Below are 19606 nucleotides of genomic sequence, written 5' to 3'. Positions count from 1 at the left end.
ACAAGGAACAAAAGGGATGAAGGGGGAACCTGTAGATTAAAATAGACTTTAAAGACAATGTGCAAGACTTAAGTATAGTGTTCAGGCATGCACATTTGAGGGTTAAGAAATGCAAGGAAGTGATTACCATGCAAACAGTTTGTGGCACGTGGAGAGGGTTTTGGAGCACCTGGCAGAGTTTCATTTCTTGACATGAGTGGTTGAAAGGTGTTTGCCTTATGATAATTCATTAAACTTACATGTATTTTGTGCAGTTTTCTCTATCTGTTTTATTTTTGTAAAAAGGTTGAAAGGAAAAAGGAGCTTGCTCGAGGATCTGTGTGGCAGAGTCAGGACCGGAACCCCTGTTCACCGGTCCTCCCTTGGGCTTCATTTCCAGCTGTTCCCACCCTTTGTGGGTTGTCTGCCCACCCACCTCCCAGACCCTAGCCCCCAATCTGCAGCTTGCAGGAAAAACTTTAGATTTACAGCTCATTTTGGTTGACTTTCAGGGCCAAGCTGAGACAGCCTGCGGGGAGAACAGGGATTCCCCTTTGACTCAAATGGGGAAATTCTTGAGGAGATCAGTTAAGTCAGGAGTGAAGCTGTCTCAGCCATTTCTATCATTGTGTGCGGTGTGTGTGTTGCAGGGACAGGAGCTGCCTTGACAATTTCTTGAGATACAGGCTCAAGCACCCAGGCTTCTGTGTGCTTTCAGACTCCCTTTTCATTCATTTCCTTAGCCTGGCACATTGGGTTCCTGGAAACAAATGTTTTTTTTCTTTAATAAGCACTATCCCTCCCATACCCCATCAGCACACACCCTGCCTCAGCTACCCTTTTCCTCTGACTCCTTCCCAGAAGCCCAAGGAGGCAATGCAAGGGCCACCATGGGGCACAGCCAGGAGAGGGGACAATGGATGAGCCCTGCCGTTGCTAAGCACCCCCTGCGTCCTGGCAGGGCAAGCGGGAGACACTTTTCTGAATCAGGTCCTTGAGCCCAGGGCCCTGCAGCTTCTGAAACCAGACTTGGGCTCCTAGCTGGATTCCTGCTTCTCCCTGCCTGGGTGTCAAGTTTCACCATGGGAACCGGGCCAAAGCTTTGATCTTGGTTGAGGCCAAGGACACCAGTGGGGAGTGGGCCTACTACTCACCCTAGCTCTGCCTGCCCAGGAGAAGGGGGTCTTTGCACTTACCTGCCCTTCCCAGAAGGTTGTGGAAGGGCTTTTCTGTTGGGGATCAATTGTCCACAGTCCTTGGTCCCCCCCAGATCATTGTAACGAAGCCCCCCGATCATGGTACCCCGAGACATCACGCTACTGAGGAGGAGGGCTCCCCTTGGGTTCTGGAACAGCACTGTCTCATAGAACTTCCTGTGACGTTGGAAATGTTCTAATACACGTGCTGTTCAACGTGACGGGCATCGAACACTTGAAATGTGGTTGCATGACCGAGGAACCGATTTTAAATTTTATTTAATTTTAAATAATTAAAATTTAAAATTATCTGGCCACACGTGACTAGTGGCTACCTTCTTGGGCAGTACAATTCTGGAAGGAGCGGGTGTCTGAGAAGGCTATACTGCCTGCTCCCCTCTTGCCTCTGTGCACACATACACACATTACAAGTTTCAGGAAGGCCCTGGATACAATGTCCTTTTAAAAAAAAAAAAAATTTAATTAATTAATTAATTTTTGGCTGTGTCGGGTCTTCTTTGCTGCGTGCAGGCTTTCTCCAGTTGCGGCGAGCGGGGGCTACTCTTTGTTGCGGTGCGCGGGCTTCTTATCGCGGTGGCTTCCGTTGTTGCGGAGCACGGGCTCTAGGCGCACGGGCTTCAGTAGTTGTGGCTCGCGGGCTCAGTAGTTGTGGCACACGGGCTTAGTAGCTCCACGGCATGTGGGATCTTCCAGGACCAGGACTCGAACCCGTGTGCCCTGCATCGGCAGGCGGACTCTCAACCACTGCGCCACCAGGGAAGCCCGAGGAACAGCTTTTAATTTCTTGTTTTATATATGGGTATATTTTTTGAGCAAGGTGGGTGGTGGGGAGAAGGTGCCTTAAGGTCGTCACCAGCTGAGTGGGTCCTCTTATCCCCCTCTCGCCCTCACTTTCCCACTGGCTAGCGCCTGGGGGTGCTCTGTGATGTTTGTTCAATGAACGAGTGAAGAAGTGGTTTCTGCCTGCCACAGCACCTCCAGGACAGCCCTCTGCTGCTCCTCTCTCTCTCGTCCTCTTCCTTTCGCCCTGCAGGGCAGGCCAGCCATCTCTCCTCTCCCGGCTCCTGTCCGAGGCTCTCAAGATGTACGCTGCATGTTCCGGCACACTAACCTTTTCTAATAGCTGTTTCCTAGTGTATCATAACTCAGCCGTTACAAATGTCCCACAGAGTATCCCTGCACGGCCATCCCCGTGGCATGTGTGACTCTGCAGACCATATGAACATTCCTCGTCAACAGGGCTGTCGTTGTCCCCTGGCCTACTCCATGCACATGGGGAAAGAGCCCCTCTGTGCAGGCAGGATTTCCTGTGTGCTGTTGGCCCTCTCTCTGCATAGCCCAAGGAGAGCCCCCTTCTGCCCGGTGAGTCACAGTCTCTTCTACAACCCAGTGCCTCATCCTGCCTGATTTGTGTCTTTTATCTTCATTGTGATAAAATGAACATAACATACCATTTTAACTATTTTTCAGTGGCAATTCAGTGACATTAAGTATACATACAGTGTTGTGCAGTCATTACCACTGTCCATCTCCAGAACTTGTTCATCATCCCAAACAGGAACTCTGTGCCCATTAAACAATCTCTCTCCATTCCCCTGTCCCCTCAGTCCCTGGGAAACTCTGCTCTAATTTCTGTCTCTAAGAATTTGCCTATTCTGGGTACCTCATAAAAGTGGAATCATACCGTGTCTGTCCTTTTGTGTCCGGCTTAGCATGTTTTCAGGGTTCATCCATGTTATAGCATGTATCAGAATTTCATTCCTTTTTGGGGCTGAATAATATTCCATGGTTCCATATGTATAGACTACATTTTGTTCATCCATTCATCCGGTGACAGACACTTGGGTGGTTTCTACCTTTGGGCTATAGTGATAATGTTGCTATGAACACTGGTGTTCAAACATCTGCATCTCTGGAAGTGGAACTGCTGGATCGTGTGGTAATTCTGTTTAACCTTTCGGGGAGCCACCAAACTGTTTTCCATAGCAGTGGTACATTTTATGTCGCAGTGTACCTTTTAAAATAATTCTTAATTTTTAACTGAAAAACAATGCATGTTTGTTATAAAAACTTCAAAGGAGGGCTTCCCTGGTGGCGCAGTGGTTGAGAGTCCGCCTGCCGATGCAGGGGACACGGGTTTGTGCCCCGGTCCGGGAGGATCCCACATGCCGTGGAGCGGCTGGGCCCGTGAGCCATGGCCGCTGAGCCTGCGCATCCAGAGCCTGCGCTCCGCAACGGGAGAGGCCACAGCAGTGAGAGGCCCACGTATGGCAAAAAAAAAAAAAAAGCAAAGAAAACAAAACTTCAAAGGATGCAGAGGTACATGAAGTAACGATGCAACCCTCCCTTTTAGACAGCTGCTACTCAGTGTTCGGTGTGTATCCACTTGGACCCCTCCCTGTACATCTCCAAATATACAAGCGTACACTCAGACATTTCAACAAAAGTAGTGCACGGGACAGCTGGCCCTGCCACTTGGTTTTTTTCCACGTCATCCCAGGTTGCACCTGAAGTTCTCGGCTGTGTGCCTCTCCGTTTTGTGGATGCACCTTGCGTCATGTATCGGTTCCCGGGTAGTGAGAGACAATTCTCACAAACCCTATGCACTCACAGCTTTGCGCACGTCGGCTGCCAGAGCTGACCTTGGCACTGGGGAGGCCTTGTGGCCAAGAACTACCTTCCCCATCAGTCTCAGCTTTTCCCAAGTTGCTCTACGCTTGGGGTAGCTAAACTAGCTGAGCTGTGTTTTGTGAAGGAGGGCCACCCACCTGGCCTTATCCAGCTGCAGCCTGGCGCGGTACACCCTCCCCTCTGGGAATTCTGGGAGTCAGCCTCCTTTGAAGTGAGGAGGTAACTTAGAGCTGGGCAGAGAGGTGAGCTGCAGCTGGAGAGAGAGAGAGTCCAGACTCTCACAGCATGGGGCGGGCGGGGTTTCTCTTTGGGGCTCTGAGAAGGAGGCTGTGGGACCATCAAGGCGTGCTGTGCCCTCACACACTTGGACAGACCCGGCTTAGGCCTGGCAAAAGGCCACCTTTCAAGCCAAGGACCAGCCTATCTTTTGCCAGCACCTTTTTCTGCAGAGCCCCAGGCAGCTGGTGGGAGAGTACAAAGAGGCCTGGAAAATCCACAAACTGCATAATCAGCCCCTGCATCTTGGACGCTTGACTCTGTTTATTGCTTCCTGTCCCCGAAAGCCCTTTACAAACAGAGGGGCTTTGGGGGGGGGGGAGCTGGACCTGGTGGGTGGCCTGCCCCTGCCAGACGTCCCACAACTCTGGGAGCCGGCAGCTTCCCTGAACAAGTCCACTTTCCTTTCCACTTCCCTCTGCCACCCCCAAAGGGAACAGGGGGTTGTCCAAGAGTGTGAGAGGGCCTAATTGACAAAGGACAAGGGTCTCATTTCTACCAATTTCCTTGAAGGCCTGGAGGTTAAGCTCTAATGAGGTGCAGGAGGGGAGCAGGGTAAAACCTTAGCCTCTGACTGACCCCTGCGAGGTGGGGAGGGGAGCAGGGGGTCTGTTCCCTGGGATCTAGGGACGGTCCTGTTCCAAGGGCCGTGGGACTCGCTCAAAGCTGTTTTATTCTTGTTTGTATTACATCTTGTTTCTTTTGGCCATGCTGCGCGACTTGTGGGATCTTGGTTCCCCAACCAGGAACTGAACCCGCGTCATTGGCAGTGAGAGTTCGGAGTCCTAACCACTGGACCACCAGGGAATTCCCTGTATTACATTTTTTTAAAAATAAATTTATTTATTTTTTATTTATTAATTTTTGGCTGTGCTGGGTCTTCGTTGCTGTGCGCGGGCTTTTTCTAGTTGCGGCGAGCGGGGGCTACTCTTCATTGCGGTGCGCGGGCTTCTCATTGCGGTGGCTTCTCTTGTTGCGGAGCACGGGCTCTAGGCGCGCGGGCTCAGTAGTTGTGGCGCACAGGCTTAGTTGCTCCGCGGCATGTGGCATCTTCCTGGACCAGGGCTCGAACCCGTGTCCCCTGCCTTGGCAGGTGGATTGTCAACCACTGCACCACCAGGGAAGCCCCTGTATTACATTTTTAAAAACAGGTTTCTCCTTGTTGACTGACTTTTCTCCCTTCCCTTCCTCTCACCTCCCCAACCTTCATCCACCCAGTCCCAGAATTAACTAATTCACTTCACAGCCTTTCCCACCACTGCCGGTGGCTGAGATGTGACTCTTTCAGGGAAGAGCTACAGCCCTGAAACGTTCACCTGGACACTCATGGCTGGGGTGCCTGTGAGGGCTGTTTGCTGTGCTTTCCTTGCATCTGGGAGACGTGGGCAGGGTGGATGTGGGGAGCACATGGTTGGAAGAGGGATGCTGTGTTTTGGGAAGAGGGGCATGTAGGAAGGCAGTCACCCAGAGCTGGGGCTGCCCCTGCCAGCCAGACGTGGGGCGAACTGTCCCTCTCTGACCTGGGGCTCCCACTGTGGTCAGGCCGGGTGGGAGGCCTGAGTTCCCACCCTCCCTCTATGCCTGTCTGCATCCTCCCTTTGCTTGGCGTCCCTGACTTAGAAGCCGATTGACCACATAGCCCTGATTTACTCCTGTTGAAAGGCCTCTCTGATTTAAAAAGCAGAGGGGATGAGTTGGCCTGTGCTCTCTGTGTGGACCTGCCGTATGTGAGGGTCCGTGGGTCTGCTTGTACTTTTCCGCAGGGGCCCTCTAAGCAGACTTTCCACGTGGGACCTCTGTGTGTCTGAGCTTGTGCATTTGGTTGTGCAATTCTGATCTTGCCCCACCCTCCCAGCTCCTTCCTGAAAGTGAAATGCTACAGTCCTTGCTCAAGAACAAAGGCTTGAGCTCAGCCCTGCATGTTAATGATTTTCAAGTGTGGCCACTTCCTCCTGCTGGGCCCGACTCACTCAGCTGCTGCCCGCTGTGGTTGGGATGGAAACCCAACTTGAAGAGCCCAGGGACAGACAGGGGGACCCTGCTGGGGTTGGGAGCCGGAGCCTGGCAGGGTCCTGTTGGCCCTGGGACCCCTGTAGCAGAGGAGGCATATGGCAGGACCGGCCTGCTCAGCTCTGAGCTGGACTGCACCCCCTTCTTTTCTATCTCCCTGCTCCTGGCCAATCCATGCAGCCGCTTCTCTCCTGCCCCAGGGTGGCCCCACGTTCCCAACCCTTCTGGAGCCTCAGTTTCCCTCTGTGCCCCATGCAGAGATCAGAGGCTCCCCATTATAAGTGGGGTGACAGCACACTGAGTGGTTGGGAACATGGGCTTTGGGGTAGAATCCTGACTTAGCCGCTTGTTATTTAATTCCTCTGTGCCTCAGCTTCCCCATCTAGAAGATAACACCTCCTACCTCGTAGGGTTGTTGCTAGGATTCCATGGAGGTGAAGTGCCCAGCGTGGTGCCAGCTGAGCCCCTGCTCTCGGGGAACAGGCCCAGCCTAGAGCCTGGCTTGTGGAACTCGCCCCCAGCACTGGAAACTGTAAAGTGCTGTGTACATGTAAAGCACAATCATTTGGGGGCAGTCATCACGTTCAGAGTGAGAGAATGATCTATTTCAGGATTTTTAAACGGCTGGGATCAGCAGACCTTGGCTACAATTCACAGACGTTTCCCACTGTGGAAGCTGGGTTTTCACTCCTGCCTTTCCTGTTGGTCTTTCCTCTTTGGTTATTTGGCACACGCACACGGGTTCCCCCCTTTGTGCCACACAAAGGGAGCATGAATCCGGATTCACCCCGTGTCTGTGGGCTATGGGCCTGAAAACCACTACAGCTCCTCTGTCAAAGATTCGTAAACCTTGAAGGATGAGTCAGTCCTGTTTGCCACCAGCAAGAAGTGCTTGAGCACTAGCTGAATACCTCGTGTTTTAACAGTGCTCATCAAGGAGCCACGGGACTAAGGAGTGTCCAGCTGCTTTGGAAAGGTCCCAGCAATTGCTGGACTGTCCCCATTGTCGCCTCATACCCCTTAAGTCTGGGTGACTTGCAACCCACTTGTAGGCTGGGGCCATTCCGGCTACACCCTCTCTCCGACCCAGCCCTCGTGCCCATCCCACACTGGAAGGAAGGGAGTGCAGGGTCCACACATCCCTGGCTGGCGGCTTCCCCGGGAGGGACAGAGCGGCTACGAGTTTGGGCTTGTGGGGTGAATTGGCAGAGCATTTGTTTGATGACTGTTGATTAAGCCCAGGTGTGTGGGGCTAATGTTTACAGAATCCTGATTGGCAGGCTGGAATGAAAAAAATGGATATTCAGGGGAGTAGGGAGGTGGCATGGATAATCCAAAAGCCATTTGTTCAGGGCTTGGAGCCAGAGATAAGGTATTTTTGCAGATCTCCGTAAATCAGCCAGATAGGAATTCTTTTTAATGTGTGCCTACAGTGTACGTCGGCTGCTCCAGTGACTGACCAGTCCACGAAACTCAGCTCAGACAGCTGTGGACCATCTGGGGACTCAGGGCAGACACAGAGGATGCCACGAATGAAAGGGATCTTGAAGATCGTTTAGTCCTCCTTGCCCATTTTTCAGATGGGTACCTGAAGGCTCAGGCAGCGAAATGACTTGCTGAAGTTCCCTTGGCTGGTCAGTGATGGAGCTAAAGTCAGAATCTGGGGCCCCAAACCGCATCACTCTGTAAGGTAGTGGTCCTCACACTTTACTGCATTCGAATGATCTGGGGAACTTGTTAACATACAGATTCCCAGGCTGTAGCCCCGGAAATTCTGATTTCATAGTGGGGTGAAGAACGTGCGTCCTTAGCAAACGCCTCAGAGGAGTCTGGTGAAGGCGGTCTCCACCATCCTCTCAGATACATTGCTATAACGCAAAGGGCGTTTGCTTTTAGACTGATAGAAAAGCACATTTGCACTTCCCAGAGCCTCGTGAGCAGGCCGGTAGCAGTGCGGGGAACAGGCAGAGATGCAGACAGCTCTGGTTAAACCTAGGCTTTAAAGCGGGTTGCAAGAAACTGGTGTGTCAGAAGACTTGACAGCACACTGGTTTCTTTCCTGTGAGGCCATGCAATTTGGATGTGGTGCAGCCCTGGATGACCTTTAGGTCACACATGACGACCCCTTGTCCCTATCTGTAAAATGGCTCTGATGATGGTAGAAGGTAATAACCTGCGGTACTCGATTATCGTGAGGATTAACACGGTGCACGGGAAGCACAGCCCAGCACTCAGTAAATGGCAGGTTCTCTGATTACTAATTGCTGGGGGAGGGAGGGGAGGGCAGGCCTCTGCTTAATGTCTTTATGGAATGGATGTCTGCTGAGGATGTCATTTGAGGACAAGGGTTCCGGTTCTGTAGCTAAAGAAAGGGTACAGGTCCTTCCAGCCCTGGGGGACTGGGATGCAGCCACCCCCTTCTGCAGAGATGTCACCATGGTTTGTACCTAGCTTGGTGGTGCCTTTCTCTGGCTCTGATCCGTCCCCCACCCCAACTCATGTCCTTGCATCTCTGGGAGGTTTCAGTGATGGGGAAGGTCAGACTGAATAGGGGACTCTTTCTCTCCATTTGCTAGGGATGGAGACTGAGGCCCCCTGGAGGCAAAGCAGGCTGGTTCTGGGACCGCCAGGATCTCCTGCCCCTTCCCCTGACTGTCAGATTTGAGGGCCAGGGCTACCAGCCCCAGCGGGCCTGCAGCCCTCCTTCACTCCCATCTGGGAGTTGGTTTTGCAGGGAATCAGAAAGCTGATGCCTTGGCCAGGGCGTGCCACTTCTAGGTTCTGGTTCTGGCCAGATTTGCTGCAAACCAGGTCAGCCTGACCTCACCTCTCACCACTGATGCACCTGATGCTGTAAAAACCATTCTGGGCACATTTGGGGAAGAGAGAGAGGGATCAGGGCCTCGTCTGGCCCTGCTGTCAGCCTAGTGAAGGGAGGGGCTTGCAGGGTGGGCCGTGGGAAGGCTGAGGGTGCGGTTAGCGCACGTTAGCGTGTGTGTAGGACAGTCTGGCGGAAGAACACAGCTTCCAAGTTGGGTGAAGAGAGGAGTGGACTGAGTGCCTGGGCTGGGCGGGAGGGTTCAGGAAAATCTAAAGGAAGGGAGCGTGGCCCCTGGCTGTGAGGGCCTGAGGCATCTGTGGCACCCGCCCTTGCAGTGAAGCCTTTGAGGGAGCTGGTGTATGTGGCACAAGCAGACGCATGAGCTGTGCGTCGCTGCACTGGGGTGCACGCCCACACGGGGACAGGGCGCTGGCCCAGGAGGCCACAATCTGGGTTCAGATCCCAGCTCTGTGGCCACTGAGCTCTGACCTCAGGCAACACACACCGTCTGGCAGGGAGAGCATGGGGTTTCTTCCTGAGGGCATGTGTGGGCACGTGGGTACTGGAGTTGAGCAGTGTGGGTGAGGGAGGGCCACAGGTGGGGAGGGATACCTAGCCCAGCGGTGGCAGAGGAGGGGCGCGGGGGAGGGAGCAGCCTGCGGTTGGGGAGAGTAGCAGGGGCCTGGTAAGTGGCTCTAAACAATCCCATCTGCTGTCTAGGCGGGGCGGAATTTCTGATGGTGTCCCGGCTGCCTGCCTGAGAGGGGTGGTGGCCCTCGGGCTGCAGCTGCCTCCTGCTGTGTGAAGCTGGGCCCCTCCCCAAGCCCCTGCTCCCCAGCCCGGGACCTGCATTCCCCAGCTGCTATAGGAAGCACTTCTGAGAAGGGCACTCTGTGTGCCTGTGCTCCTGCTGCCCAGCCCGGAGCCCCTCCCTGGGGGCAGGCCCCTGTCAAACCAGCCCAGCCCCCAGCAGCAGCGGGAGCTCCACGCAGGGGTCCCAGAGCACCCCAGCCTGAGGTCCTGGAGGCACCTGAGAAGAGCCTTAATGCTGCATACTCTCCCCGCTCAGGGCCGGATTCAAGATCATAACCCCAGGGGCTCCCCTGGTAGCACAGTGGTTAAGAATCCACCTGCCAATGCAGGGGAGACGGGTTCGAGCCCTGGTCCGGAAGGATCCCACGTGCCGCAGAGCAACTAAGCCCGTGTGCCACAACTACTGAGCCTGTGCTCTAGAGCCCGTGCAACAAGAGAAGCCATCCAATGAGAAGCCAGTGCACCACAACAAAGAGTAGCCCCCACTCGCCGCAACTAGAGAAAGCCCACGCGCAGCAACAAAGACCCAACGCAGCCAAAAAAAAAAAAAAGATCGTAACCCCAGGCCTGACTCCTGGGCCAGGCTCTAGACACAGACAGCCTTACTGACGGCTGCCCCGACTGAGAGAACGTGATCCCCCTCAGGAACCTGTCTGAGGAGATACAGGTGTCCCTGTTCTACACATGAGGAAACGCACTCAGAGACGTTCCACTCACCCAAGCAGCAGTGATCGGGATGGAAGCCGGGGTTAGCCCGGAGCTCAAGCCCATCCTTTTTTTTTTTTTGTTTTGTTTTTTTTTTCAAGCCCATCCTTAACCGCTGCGCTCCTACCCCAGACACAGCGCCGGTAAAAACCAACTTGTGGTTTCCCCTCCACGGGGAGCTTCCTGGCTAGACCCCGCCCCACTGCGCTGCTCCGGTGGGCCCTCCACACTGTGGTCTGACCCCTGAAACAGCTGTGGCATCAGCCATCACCTTGCCCACCGGGAACCTCTGTGTACCCTGCAACCCTACCAGGAGATAGGTGGGGCCCTGGCCCTGAGGCTGAGGCTCAGGAAGCACGTGCGAGGCAGGACCGGGGAGGGCTTGCCCAGATAGTCCGGGTAGGAAGGATGGAGTTGGGATTCGAAGGATTACAAAAGTTGTAAAGCCCTGGAGGCTCTGTGCTTTTAAGATTTCTTTCTGTCATCATTCAGTTGTTTTTGGTTTGGTTTGACTTGGTTTTTAAAATCAGACAACAGTATAAGATGGGGGTTGAGAAGAGCATGGACTCTGGGGACAGATTGTTTGCATTCACATTTTGGCTCTGTCACTGACTGTGTGACCCTACGTAAGTCACTTAAACTCTCTGAGTCTTAGTTTCCTCATCTGTAAAATGAGTATGATAATTGCTTTACTGTGGGGCGGCTTTGATGAGATAATGCATGCCACGTGTTTAGAAAGTGTGTGGCACATAATATGTGCTCATAGATATTTGCTATGACTATTATTAAAAAGTAATTCATGTCAATTGTAGATAAGATGCATATGCAAAGAGAACATAGAAAACCACTGGCAGAGCTATCATTTTGATATTCTTTATAGGTTATCTGCTTATTTTATAATTTTAAAATTAATGAAATGAATCAAAATTTAAAAGGTACAAAAGGATTTACAGAGAAAAGTTTTCTTTTCTTTTTTGTTTTTTGAGAAAAGTTTTCTTGATCTGTCTCTTATGACCTAATTCTCCCCAGTGGAAGCCTATAGTATCAGTTTCTTATGAATCCTTTCAGAGCCCTTTCCCTCACCCTCTCCATATGTAGACATACACATACCATAATGCACTATAGTATAGAGACTATACTTACTTTTCTGTCCCTTGCATTGTTCCCTTAAGCAATAGGTCTTGGGCATAGAGACATACAGAGATGCCTTATTTTTGTTTACCATTGTATGGTGTTCCATTAAATGTGTTATATGAATTCCATAGAAGTGGAATTCATGGATCAGTGGGTGGGTGCGAAGTGTGTGGGGTAAGGGGACAGGAGTTGGGACTTCAGTTCCCAGGACCCTCCTCTGCTCTGAGCACCCCTCCCTAATCTTGGTTCCTTGGCCTGGACTCCCTGGGCATGCTCAGATACTGAATTATGTGGCATCACTGACTGACCACCTGTCCCAGGGGCCCAGAGACATCTCCTGCCCAGACTTCAGGGCTCAGCACCAGACCATGCAGGCCCAGCCTGTGGAGGGGCCTTCAGCTTAACTGCCTGAAGGACATGCCCGGGGAGGGGCAGCTGGCCCCTCTTTCCCAAGGAGCTGGAACTGGGCCAGCAAGAGCTCATGCCTGGAGCCAGCCCAGCTTCACTGCCTTGCACCTGAGCTGCCAGTGCCCCCTTCTCCCAGTTTGGGCCATTGCACTTGGTCCCAGGTACAAACACATTCCTGCCAGCCCAGAGGGGCTCCCCAAGGCTGCAGTCCCTGGGTGGGGCAGCGGGGAGCAGCTTCCCCTCTGTCAACTGAAGTCTGATCTCCTCCCAGGCGCCTGGGTTGTGTGTCTTGGCTGAGCTGGTAATGCTTGTTGATGGAGAGACGGATTGTTGTGGAAATAGTCCCAACCAGTTCAGGTAGAGATGGAAAACAGTTGGTTGCCCAAGCAACTGACAACCTTGGTGGAGTAGAGAAAAGGTATTTGTAAGGAAACTGCCATGGTTCTGTCTTTCCTTCTGGTAGGCTTTGCCTAGACTCCGTCCTCCTCCCTTCTTCCCTGGACATGAGCACCAGGCACCCCCAGCCTCTCCAGGGGCAACTCTGCCCCATTAGGAGTCAATTCGGTTCACAGTTACCGAGTTCTTGCTGTGTGCCTGACTCTGTGCTCAGCTTCGGGAATGCAGAAAGGGGGTCAGGCCTGACGGATTAAGAGTGCCAGGTCTGGAGTCAGATCAGTTTGGCCACTTAGCTGTGTGACCTTGAACAAATTCCTCGACTCCTCTGTGCCTCATTTTTCTATCTATAAAGTGGAAATAGCATTGGTAATATGTACCTCTTAGGGCTGTAGAGAGGAGGAAAAGAGTTATTAACATGCATAAGGCACTTGGAATAGTGGTTGGTACAAAAAGAAGCAGGCGATAAGTGTTATGTTATCATTATTGCTATTATTACCGTCATTCTACCAAGATGAGCCGAACAAATGACATGTTACTCATGCCTGAGGAGCTTCATCTTGGATCTTTTCAACTGGAAGGCAGAGCTGACTTCTCAGCCCTTTTACAGCAACCAAGCCCAATGTCTGGGCCTCAGGAACAAAGATGAACAATGGTGTCCTTAGAACTGAAGCTCTGGGGCCAATCCTTTCATAGGGTAGGGACCTTATTAACTTCCTTTGAAACCTCTTGCCCTAGTCCATACCCAACAGCCCCCATCAGCTATAGACCTGCCCACAGAAGTTGAAGCAAGAGAGAGAAAAATTAGGAAAGAAAACATCTTTTTTCGTTTTTTTTCTCCTATAGATTTTAAAAAGATATTACTGGGGTAGGTGGATTTCTTTCCTGCCCCAGCCTTAGATTGGACTAATAGATGGGGGATGGCCCAGAGAGGTAAGTGGCTAACCCAAGGTCACACAGCCGGGCATGGCAGAACTGAGTCTGCCTCTCCCTCTCTTCCTCCTCCTCTTCTCTTAGGTCCAATAAGGCCTCCTTTTCCCAATGGCCGTGCCCGAGGGTCCTCTCTGCCCTTCCTGACACCCCCTTTCCCGGGGGGTGGGCACAGGTGTGGCTGCCCAGCAGCTCCCGGTGCCTCGGGAATGAATGAGGCTGGCTTTGTTGCGGCCCCAGCAGCTGTGGCTGTTTGAGTTTCCATTAAGCCCTTTCCGCGCCTTGGTCTGGAGCAGGAGGCTCGGCATTTAAAGGTCACCGGGCGTTTGAAGCTGCAGCGACATTAATAGCTTGGGAAGAAAACAAGACTGTGCGGGGACCGGAGGACAAGGCGCCCTCTGTCAGGGCTGCCCCCGCCCCCCCTCCCCCGCCGGGTGCTCACGCGCATACACACACACTTACACACTCGGACACACACACAGACCCTGACAGCCTCTCTCTGTCTCTTGCCCCGCCCCCCTTTCTCCCCTTTTGGGGCCTCTCCAGCTCAGAAGCCAAGAAGCTCAGGCAGACTTCCCTGTGCCCTGCCCCCATCACGTCTGAGGTGACAATTGGACAAGGATGCAGCTGCCCCAGGCTCAGCAGCTTCTCCATTAACACTGCCATTACCCACTTGAGGTTTCCCCAGGACTTAACCATGGTTACACAAGCATCCCAGGGGTCATATGACCTCATTCTGGCCCTGCTGGCTTTTGCAGCCCAGATTCCTAATGAGACAAAATAAGCCTGGGCCTGGTCTTCTCATACGGGAAATGAAAGGGCTGGCTAGCAGGGTGTATCTTGCTTGCCAGTTCTAATCACTTGGTAGTGGCTTGCCCAGAGGGCTGAGTTGAAAAGGCTTCTGAGGCTGTGTGGGTTCCATAGGACAATACCTAGATGGATTAGTGATGTCTGCCAAGGACACAGGATATAAATAAGTGGCGTGTGCGCCTTGTATTTCGCACCTTGGGAATAAATTATTTTAAAACTCTTCCGGTCTTGGATTCTAAGATCCCTGGAGTGGCTGGGTGGCTCCTCTTCCTTTTAGTCAGCCCGAGAGTCGGGGGTGGGGCTGATTTTTGAGTTCTTGGAGAGAAGCTGATCTGTATGCCCTTTCCTGGGAGCAGCTGTGGCCTGAGCCCTGGGACACCACCTAGTGGCCTGGAATGGTAGTGCCATTGGGCTGGGCCCAGACCTTATGCAAGAAGGGACAGCGAGTCCCTCTGCAGGCTGTGATCACAGCAGTTACAGATAGATCACAAGATCTGGTCTGTCTCTGGGAGTTTTCAGAGGAGGGAGCCAGGGGTGTGCAGGGACACAGCTGGCCTCGGGTAATCACTTCAGAAGAATGGGGGGGGGCGTGCAGAAAAGTGTTGGCAATTGGGACCTCTGGCCTCCCAGCCCCATACCTCCTCCTGAGGCCTCCTCTTCTAATCCCCACCTTCTGGGGTTGAGTCCTCCTAGGAGGCAGCAGAGTATCAATTCAGGTGTTGGAGGGGGTCGATCTCCTGCCCGCTGGAGCTGTCGCTGTCTTGGAAAGAAGACCAACAGACCAGCCTTGTGTGCCAGGGAGGAGGCCCTCAGGCCAGGTGGCAGAGGGCTCAGGCACCTTAACCGTGTCACTGAGCAGCCTTGGCCTTGGTCGCTTCGTCTGTGAAGTGGGGTAATAATGCACACCCTGTATAAATGATAGGTTTGTTGTGAGGATTAAATGAGAATGCAGGGAAGACAGGGCTTTGGAAATGAAGAAAGCACCCCGTCCCCACCGTTGATATGAGCCGGAGAAGGAAGAGAGGGGAAGGGAACCCACAGTTGCTGCACTCCAACTTCTTTCCTTCCCTTCTTTACTCATCTGCCTGATAAGTTACGTTGGAGCTGCTGTTGGACATCCACGTGGAGCAGCGGGTCGGCTGTGCAAGTGTGGAGTTCAAGGGCGTGTTCCAGGGAGGCCTCAGGGCGAGAGACATGTGGGAGCCAATATTCGGCGTGTAGACAGTATCAAAGCTGTGGGACTGGATAAGATCACTCAAGGTTTGAGTATAGCTCAGGAAAAGGGCCAAGACCCGGGCCGGAGGTCACACCAACCTGTCTCGTTGGGTGCTTCCTATGCTGAGGCACCCGTATAAATTCTATCACAACACCCCTTCCACGTAGGTATGATCCCAACTTTGACAGACGAGGAAGCTGAGGTTCAGAGAAATGAAATAATTTCTCCAAGTCACACAGCCTTACCAGGCCCAGGCAGAATGGGAATCTATTCTGGCTCCTGGGCTCTCACATCCCCCATGTGGGCCCTACCTGGCCCTGCAGGAGACTGGCTGGGATGACCTTGGGCAAAGTCGGGAGAATGACTCTCCAACTCTCGGGCAGCTGGCCCACCTCCCTGGGCCAGGCCGGGAGTGACTCAGGCCTTGGCTGTCTACACAAGCTTGGAGGGGAGCTTGGCTGTCTGCCGCCCCTGCCAGGCCTGGATTCCTTTCTGGGGAGGCGGAAGGCCTGGCTCCCTGGGACCTGGGGGAGGACAGGTGTGGGGTTTCTGCTTCCCAATCCCCAGGTTGCTCACAACCTGTGAATTCAGGAGAGCCTCTGAGTCTGCCTCCAAGAGGTCTAATGGGCTCAGCAGGTTAGATTCACTTCCTTTTTCAGAAGTCAGGGGTTATCTCCCTCTGTTTCCCTGCCAGTGCCCAGCAGCCAGGGTTCAGAGAGGCGGAGGAGTGATTTCCCCAAGGTCACAGAGCCAGTTCTGGGGCAGAGCCAACAGACCCCTTCCCTGCCCTCCCTCCGCCAGTGCTGTCTGGGTCACATTTCCTCTGCTGGAATGTCAGCCAGGCTGTGCCGTCTCCTGAGCCTTTCTGAGGTTCCTCCGCTCCTAGCCCTGCAAGCCTGACTTGGCATTTTTGCCTCTTAGGAAATGGGTTCCTAATTCTGGCTTCTCTACACACTAGCTGTGTGACTTTGTACAAGTTACCTAACTTCTCTGAACTGGTTTCCACAGCTATAAAGTGGGGACAATAACATCTATCTCTGGAGTTGTTAAAAAAAAAAGATTAAATGTGAAAGCACCTGGCACAAGCTCGTACACCTAAGCTGCCTACTTCATTTTTTCATGTGTTTAAAATTTTTTTTCATTTGAGCTGTGCCGGTTGTAGAAGGCAGCCTGGCACGGATGACTCTGACCCTGAGGACAGTCCTTCTCCCTGCTCCCAGCCACACTGGCCAAACCTCAGCCCTGGCCTCAGCCTCTGCACCTGAGCTCAGCGAGGGCTGGGGAGATGGTCCTCTGAGAAGTGGGGGCCCTCACAGCGACCCCTCCTGGTGTTAATTGTAGGCAGCCTGGCTTTGGGAGTCCGCGGGTCCTTGCAGAGTCCTATGAAAATAGCATTTCTCTACACTGAATCCTGTTTCCCATGACTGTTTCTGAGCCACTTTCTCCTCATCCACAGAAACGCTCTCTGATGGAAAAGTCAAGGCTTTACCGCTCCTGCTCTGTGTCCTGGGCATCTCCTCTGGTCCTGGGTCTCGGCTCTTCATCTGTAATGTGCAGCAGGCTGTAGCGTTGTCGGCCGTTTTCATGTCGCGGCAGACACACAACGTGCTCTTTTTCAAGGCTTTGCACCTGGGGTACATGGGAACAGCTGCTGCGGCCCAGCCTCCCCTGGGGCTGTGAGGATCGGTATCTCCTTCCCGAGGGCTGACAGAATTTCGGGGGGTTGATATCCAGATGCTGGGGAAGGATCGCCTAGAATCCCCCGCCCCATCCACTCCAGGAGCAGCTTGGCTGGCATACCAACTGCCCCTGGCTCTCTGCCGGCCTTGTGGGGCGGTGGCAACAACAGTCACGCAGCTAACCACGTTCCAGGCACGGTGCTGAGGATTATCCTGTTTAATTCTCATGGAAGCCCCATTCGTATAGGTGAGGGATCGGGCACAGAGAGGACAGGGGACGGGTACCAGGTCCCACAGCTGGAGCGGCAGAGCGGGAGTTGCAGCCTGGGGCTGAATCAGGGCACTTACTTAAATGGTAGGAGGGCAAGAAGGCTTCTTGGGGGCTTCCCGACACTCAGGCCCGGAGCCCAAGGGACCTGTAAAGAGGGCTGTTAATGGGGAAAACGTGGACCCCATCATCTTCCTTCTTCCTCTGTCAGGGCGGGATCAGGTCCTGGCCTCTTTCTCCAAGGGGCTGCCCTTGGCAAAGTGAGAGCCAGGTCCCTCAATCTCTCTTATGAAATTACTCGAGGGGGAGGGCGAAGGTGGTGAAGGTGGCCGACTCCAGACGCGTTAGCACAAGGCACTGACCCCCATGTGTGACGACACCAGGACAGCAGATTGTAGCCCAGGGCACGGCTTCTGGGGCCTCCTGGCCCTGAGGTCCTTGTTAGAAGCCTCAGGGCAAGTTTCCAGAACTCAGGACAAAGGTAGACACCAGGGTGGAGCCCCACTTTGGAGGGTGTTTTGGCAGCATCCTCTGACTTTACAGTGTGTCAGGGCGGGTGGAAGGTGTGGGCGAGGGGAGTTGGGGTGTCTAAAGCCAGCTGTGGGAGGCCACGTCACACTTGGCTCCCCTCCTGTGTTCATCCTCATAACACATTTCTTGGACAGATCCTTTGAGGTCACTCCTCTGTGCTTCCTTGTGCACTGGCTTTGGCCTCTCTGAGCTGTGGCTCGCTCGTCTGGGAAGCGATGGGGTGGAGGAGGTTGGATAATAAATCATACTTCACCCAGCCATCAGAATGCTACTCAGGCATTAAAGACCATGAAGGAGATCTCTATGTTCTGACATGAGAAGATGGCTACAATCAATCATTAAGTGGGAAAAAGGAAGTTGCACAGTAGAATTTATGGTCTGACCACATTTCAGTAAAATGAATTCATACATATGGTAGTATGTGCATAGAAAAATGTATCTGCCTGTAGATATTCCAGTGTTAAGAGGTTTTCTCTGGGGGTGGGAGGGGATTATAGTTCTGTAACATCAGTGTCCGGAGGCTGCATGGGGCCCATGTGCTTCTAGCTTCCTGCTCTTAAACACAGCCCGCCTCCCTGGGACTGGGCAGACACCCACCCAGCAAGCCCCAGAGCATGAGCCCCGGACAATTTCCACGTCCCTCGAAGGAGGTGGAGGCTCGAAGGAGATAAGAATCTCAGCATGGTGGCACTGGAAGGCACCGGGGGACAGTATGAAGCCCCGTTTTTACCTGTGAGGGGACTAACCTTTAGGGACAGAAGGAATCAGTGGTAGTGATGTGTCTTCCGGCCTCAGGGTGAGGGAGGGCGCTTCCACTGCACCTTCCACACGGTCTGGTCTGGTCTGGTCTTCCTTTCATCATTGGTTAACTGTGGAGATCATGGCAAGGAAGATCAGCTGATTTGCTCACACCAGCTCTTCTCTATCATCTGTTAAGATGATGACCCCCAGTACTAGAAAAGAACTTAAGAATATCCTTTGCTGGAACAGTCCCTTAAAATAAAGCTGCCACTTTCCTACAATTAGCGAAATTACCGTACATCCTGGGATAAGCATGAGAAAGTCAGAACTTGATGTTTTTGGACACATTCAACTCTCAGTTACCTGCACTTGGAAGTGATTTACAGGCCTGGTTCTGAGTGGGCTGCACCGCGTTCTGTTGCAGATTTACTGGAGCTCTGCACAAGTGATGCCATGATGGTGGGGCCCTGAGGTGAGGGAGCTAAGGAAAGCAGAGACTGGATGGGCTGGAGACCAGAGGGGGAGGACATTGCCTGTACAGAGCCCCTCCTGCCCCAGTCAAGTCTCTAGGAGTCCTTGGCAGTGTGTGTAGTGGTTGAGACCAGTGGCTCAGGGGCCATAGTGCTGGGTTCAAATCCCCGCCTCCTCCACTTTCTCAGGTCTGTGCCTCTGCATAAGGGGGAAAATAGCACCTACCTCATAGTGGTGTCAGGATGTAAGCCCTTGCTAACTGGTAAAGAGCTGTGGCTGTTTACCGCAGCTGGAGAGAAAGCAGAAAGAAGCTGTTCTCCCGTGGGCTTGGCGGGGGTCGCCGAGTTCGTTGCATTCTGCCCCTGACTCTTGTCTCCCTCGGTTTCAGGTGGGATGGTCCGTGGAGCCGGACCCAGGATGCTCCCGGGGTGTGGATGACCAGCCGCCCAGCCCCGCACGGCCCAGGCCCGGATGCCGCGCCCTTGTCTCCTGACCCGGGGACCCCGCCCGTCGCGGGACTGAGCTTCCAGAAGCCGCCGAGCGAGCGGCGACGGCGCAGGGACCCGGGGGAAG

The 19606-nt window shown here is 53.4% G+C and overlaps 1 pseudogene; it reads left to right on the top strand.

The window, feature by feature from the left end:
- The window catches only part of LOC149746737 (uncharacterized), a 55875-nt pseudogene extending 36346 nt beyond the window's left edge, over window positions 1-19529 (top strand).
- Window positions 19530-19606: the final 77 nt, after the last annotated feature.

Source organism: Delphinapterus leucas, chromosome 19 (genome assembly GCF_059928025.1).
Source record: "Delphinapterus leucas isolate spDelLeu-1000000601 "Yukka" chromosome 19, BTC_Dleu_Yukka2, whole genome shotgun sequence".
Taxonomy (NCBI): domain Eukaryota; kingdom Metazoa; phylum Chordata; class Mammalia; order Artiodactyla; family Monodontidae; genus Delphinapterus; species Delphinapterus leucas.
The sequence above is the reverse complement of the archived record's forward strand: the minus strand, read 5'-3'. Positions and strand labels throughout refer to the sequence as shown.